The 5,894-nt window shown below is 40.0% G+C and overlaps 1 long non-coding RNA gene across 1 annotated transcript; it reads left to right on the top strand.

The window, feature by feature from the left end:
• The first annotated feature begins 453 nt into the window (after nt 1–453).
• LOC138831409 (uncharacterized) lies at nt 454–3,549 on the top strand. Its single transcript, XR_011373281.1, has 3 exons — nt 454–657; nt 1,991–2,032; nt 2,974–3,549. It is a non-coding gene; the product is annotated as an uncharacterized lncRNA (long non-coding RNA).
• The last annotated feature ends 2,345 nt before the right edge of the window (nt 3,550–5,894 follow it).

Genomic DNA, 5,894 nt, shown 5'->3' with positions numbered 1-5,894 from the left:
CCACCTCTAGGTACTTACCTTTATTCCAGGTGACAGCACGCAGAGGCTTCAAGAGCAAACAGAAGATCAGGAAACAAAAACCTAACAATGTCCTAGGAAGTGGATGTCAAAAATACATGCAAGAAGCACATGGCAGGCTGAGAGGTCCCTGAGAGTCAAGATGATTTGTGCAGGATGAGAAAAATAGTGACAAATAAGGCCTGGATCTGAGCTAGGAAGGGCAGTTTGAGGCTATGTCTGGGCCTAGCTGAGGATCTTGGGATTTGACAATATCCACATGTGTATAGAGTGATGTGGGAAGGGAGATTTCAGCCTACAGATTGTCTTTGGGATGATCTTATGTGAGCAAGCAGCTTAAATGTTTAGGCTCTGAGAGATGACACTACCACCCTCATAATGGAATAGAATATGGAACTCTGAGAGCCAAGCAAGTGTAACTAAAATCAACTCAAGCCAGCTCACTTGGCCTGTGGCTCAGGAACAAGAAAGATGCTCTTGTGTTGTTTTCAAAGTTCAAGAGATTCAAGTCTCAGGCATAAATGGTGTAGAGTGCCTCACTCGATGCTGCAGACATTGGATCATTGCTAAACCAGAAACCAATGTCTCAGGCCTTGTTATAAGAAGAAACCAAGAGAAACACAAGGCAACTCCGGCAAGGTAAAGCTATGACAGGAAACCTATTTAATCTCATCCTAGCCCACACTAGAACCTTCTTCTTGTGTACTTTTATATGAGTAGACTGAGAAAATATTTACTGTGTAGTTTTCAATCCAGTCTATTACAATTACTCAATTTAAGTGTACTCCCATTTCCATGTTTCAAAGATCCATTCTTTTTACTACCTCAGTGTGACAATGAGTCAGCCCAAACCCTGAATGTGCCTTATAATATATGCTGCCTGGACTCAGGCTTGCTGGAAATTCTGGTAATGGACCTGGTCCCTGCCGACCAGAAAGGTAGTTCCTTCTATGTTGGAAACTTCCTCCACCACTATAGACAGTGAAGACAAGAGAGCAGTTTCTGGACATTCTGTTTAAAAGTGAGTGTTCCTAAGCCGGGTGCTGGTGGCCCACAACTGTAATCCTAGCTACTCAGGACACTAAGATCTGAGGATTAAGGTTCAAAGCCAGTCCGGACAGGAAAGTCCATGAGAATCTTATCTCCAATAAAGCACTAGAAAACCGGAAGCGGTGCTGTGGCTCAACTGGTAGGGTGCTTACATTGAGTTGACGGGCTGAGGTATAGCATCCAAACCCAGAGTTCAAGCCCCATGACTGACAAAAAAAGTGAGTTTTCCCCTTCAAATCCAAGACTGATGAGACCCCCCTGGCATAATATTAGAATACTTAGTACATCTCTGAGACTGTTTCACTCGGGTCTTATCAAAGGAGCTTGGCTTGAGACAAGGAAGTGCAGTCTTCGAATAATTCCTTAGGACTGGACTGCCAGAACATATCATTTGCCTCATTAGCTAGTGGAGCCTTAATGATTTGCTTGCTGAGAGACTAGGATTAAAGGAATGAGCCAGTCACATCCAACGTCTACCCTCACATAGGAAATCACTATCTTGGAGGCCTTTGAAGGAATATAGACAGAATAAAGGATGCAACTTGAACTTGAATTTGGGGCCTGAGTGCTGTCCCATTCGTAGCATGCTACCAATTGAGCCCCAAGTCCACTTCTGGCCTTTGGCTGGTTAAATGAAGATAAGTGTCTTTAGATTTTACAAACTAGACTGGGTTCAAACTGGCATCAATCTGATCCTCAGATCTCACCCTCCTGATTACTAGGGTTAGAGTCATGAGCCATTCTGCAGTTATTTGGAAAGACGTATATAAGCATACTCACAGAACTTCCATGAAATTGTATAGACATATTTTAACTTTTTTCTGCCATATTTACATTACCATTTGTGACTTAGACAGTCCCATGTGTGTCTTGTTCAGAAAAGGAGAAGCATAGAGTTAACTTCCTTCTTCCATTGGTACAGATGCTTCTACCGTTACTGGGAGGAAGATAAACAAGTGAAAAAGTAAGTGGACATTGGCACAAAGAAAAATTTTGTCTTTTGAAACTTGGTACCTTTGACGTTTATGAATCAAAGTCAACTTTCTTCTTTGCACACCAGTTGTGATTTTCACCAGAGGGTTGAGGTTTGGCACGTCAGTGGATAGCAGCTTACACAGTTGTGGATGTGGTTGTGGTTTTGGACTCTCATGGATGCCAGAGAGGGCTGTGTATAACAAGTCAAATTCAGTGGGGAAACAGCTTTCTCTTTCTATCACAGGGAGAAATTTTTAAGATTATATTTGAGAAATTTCTAGAAGTGGGTTGTGAGGAGCATCCTGCTTGCAGGAGTCTCTTCCCAATTCCCCACATGCAAATCCTGCCAGAAAGAGGCTATAGTACAAGGCTCAGGATGGGGAGGGTGGGCTCTCATTTTCCTTGTCACAAATCTGCCCACAGCATTGTTTGTTCTATCCTCTCTATGTGGTGGACTTCTACCCTGATGATTTCTATGCACCTAAGAACCATGACACCCTGAAAGAACTTACACAGTATGTCAAGATCAACATGATCTCTTCAGACCTGCACTTCTGCTTACATATTCTTCTGGACCAGCTGGAGGAACCCAAGACCCCTGAGACCAAGAAAAAGAGGAAGAACTCCTTGTTTAGATGCCTTAGGGATCATGAGGAGGGATAGAACCTGGGTCTCTAGGGATGGGCCCAATTGGTCAAGAGACCTTAGTACTCCTCAGTTTGGCAAAATGTCCTTTTATGGATATTCTATGCCAAGTAATATCTGTTCTCCTTTTGATAGAACTAGGAAGTAGCCACTCATTAGAATCACCCTACATTCTCATCAGTGTTAAGTCCAAACTCAAATTCTACAGCTTCTCCCATGGTACTTTAGCCACACCTTAACTTCTAGGGTCTACTTTAAGATTTCTGTACCTATTTCCATTCTCAGGTTTGCATCACCATAAAGCAGCTCCTGCAGAACTCCAAATAAAGAACCCATCAGTGGTGTCGTCTATGGTGACTGATAGAGATTGGAAGATCTCCAGAAAGCATGTGAACATGGAGGTTTTTTTTCAATTTGTAGAAAGGCCCAAGTAAGTTTTGAGTCCTATGGACATCACACTGGTTCTGAACCCCACATGTGATGCAGGCATACCTGCACATACCACCAAGGAAGAAGACGTTCCAGAATGTTTTCTATTGATGTTAACAATCCTGCTAGATTGGCACCAAACCAATCAAAAAAACACGTCTTGGTGTGCAGGGTAAATGTGTGCTAATGGAAAATGACCCCAGTCTATGTTCAAGAAACCAATAAGTGAGGTCCAAAATCTAGATTCAGTAGAGGAAAGGGAATCTTTCCCCACAATACCCAGACCAATCTGACCTCTTACAGGGGATTCAATTTCCAATTGAGAAATTAGAATTTGTCCCTACCTGGACTCAGGAAGAAAACCCTGTCTTTAATGAGGAAGTAGATCTCTTTGAGGACTCTGAGGGAGAATTTCTGATGTCTTCTCCTTTTCCCGAGACAATCCTTATTTTTCTTTTTGTCCTGATTGTTGTAAAAGGTTCATCCTTTTGATTTTTTAACTTTATTAAAACATATTTTTGACATATTCTAAAATTCATGATTCCTAAATATATTTCTTTTTAATCCTACAATCTGAAGCATCGTGCATATGTGTTCTGTGTGTGTGGCGGGGGGGAGGAACACAGAGTGACGGGGCTGTATTAGAGAGCCTACTGGATATAATGGGAACTGTTAAATACACAGGGAGTGTCAAGGAAGCCAGGCCATGCCTGCATGGGGCGATAAGGTGGCTATAAAAGCTCTAGGACATAGCAGATCAGAGGTCCTAGAAAGCTTTCCTGTCAATTGGGACAAATGCCACAATACTCATTGTGGTATGTGGGACTCTCTTCCAAAAGTGAGTTCGAATTTGAATACAACTTCATTGTGCTTTGGGCAAATATGGAAGAAAAATTTGTCTCCAATATTATAAAAAAAAGTCTACTTAGGGCTGAAAATATTTGACAAAATATATAGAAAATATGTATACTGGAAAGCAAAAGCCATAATCAATAGCAAAAAGAAGGCTTACATAGATGTACAAACACAAAATCAGGAAGAAAAAATACTCCACATTTAAATCAGTTATATGTAAATACATGTTATATTCTTGAAGTTATATATAGTATATTACATAATGTATAAGACTGAATATGATTTTTCCAACTACAAAGACATTTAAATTTTAGACTTGAGATTTTTTGCACAAAATATTAGTGTAAATATTATTGAGGGGAAGTAGTGATATAATTTGATTATAATTATAAGAATATATATGTGTGTTTCTAGATATAACACTGATTATAAATAGATGAATAAACATATAAATACATTTGTATATATCTGTCTATGAAGTTAATAAAATGAAAGTTAATGTAATGAAACTGATTATAGTATGTATAAAAAGTGGAGTGCATGAGACTCAGTCCTGTAATGCTAGTTATGTGGGAAGCTGGGTTCTGAGTTTTAGTATCACTTACAACCAAGTCATAGATTTTCAGAGGAGGCCTGGGCCCTCCAGTGTAGCAAATAAACACATAGGCAGTGGGGTCACACTCCCTTACCCCAGAGGAAAGTCAGTAGAAATCAGGACAAGCCTCTTATCTTATGACAGTCTATTCATTTCCTGTACAAACATGGCCATTTGTAGAACATCAGATGGAAAGTTGGCATTCCCTCCAAAAGGTTCTAAAAAGAGCCTTCCAAACTGTAGTCTCTGACTATACTGAAAACCTTATTTCCCTTCCCAAGATGAAAACACATAGAAATATGGCAAGGGCTCAAGCGAGATGGTCAAAGACTTACAAATACATAAAATTATATACTCTGTTTCAGTAATTCATTGACAAATCATCAAAGGCATGTCTTTATTTTTTTAAAGGAAAATGAAACCTACTCTGAGTTTATCAGGAACTGGATGATAGTTTGGTTGTTGAATTGTTGAATGCACTCCTGGGCATAGGAGACACATATCTTGGGGACATTTTTGTCGGGGTTGGTGTCCTCACGCAGCTTCACAATACAATGGCCATAATTTCTATGATGTCACAGCCACCTTTGCCATAGCAGCAAATAGGTGTCAGGCACTGATTTTGCCCTGAAGTGGACTCAACAACAGCAAAAGGCACTATTACAGGTGTTGGAGAAACAGAAGTGAATGTGGCTCTCTCCTCAGCAATTTCATGAGGTAAAGAAAACCAGAAATCTTACTGATAATTTCTATAAATCAAAGACATAAAATTGGTGATTTTTGTGGCAACAACTTCGTATTGGGGATATTGATAGGAGAGCCATCATCCAGGCAATTATCTAGGAGCAGGTACTCCAGACAGTAAGAACAGCAAGTACATCGCCCATTGATGGGAATGGAGCTGATTTGTTTCAGAAAAGGAAAACAGCACTGACATGCTTGCTTGTGAAGTAAGAATGGAAAGGTACAAAGAAGAAAAAGATCCGAAATGAAGATAGGTATAAATTAGATAGATATTGGATGCTGCCGATTACAAGAAGAAAAGTTCTGATTTTAGTTTAAATCTAACAACCCACTGGAACCAAAGTGCTACAATAGTAGTCAGACACAACTGATTCAGTAAAGAATACTTTTAAAATGTGATTCTAGCTGGGCTCTGGTGGCTCACAACTGGAATCCTAGTTACTCAGTTGACTGATATCTGAGGATCAGGTTTGAAGCAAGTCCAAGGAGGAAATTTGGTAAGACTGATTTCCAATTAACTACCAGAAATATGGACATGAAGCTGTGGTTCAACTGGTAGTCACTATCCTTCAGGAAAAAACTA

The sequence above is a fragment of the Dipodomys merriami genome, unplaced genomic scaffold (assembly GCF_024711535.1).
Source record: "Dipodomys merriami isolate MVZ:Mamm:240054 unplaced genomic scaffold, mDipMer1.0.p SCAF_195, whole genome shotgun sequence".
NCBI classification, from domain to species: Eukaryota; Metazoa; Chordata; class Mammalia; order Rodentia; family Heteromyidae; genus Dipodomys; species Dipodomys merriami.
The sequence above is the reverse complement of the archived record's forward strand: the minus strand, read 5'-3'. Positions and strand labels throughout refer to the sequence as shown.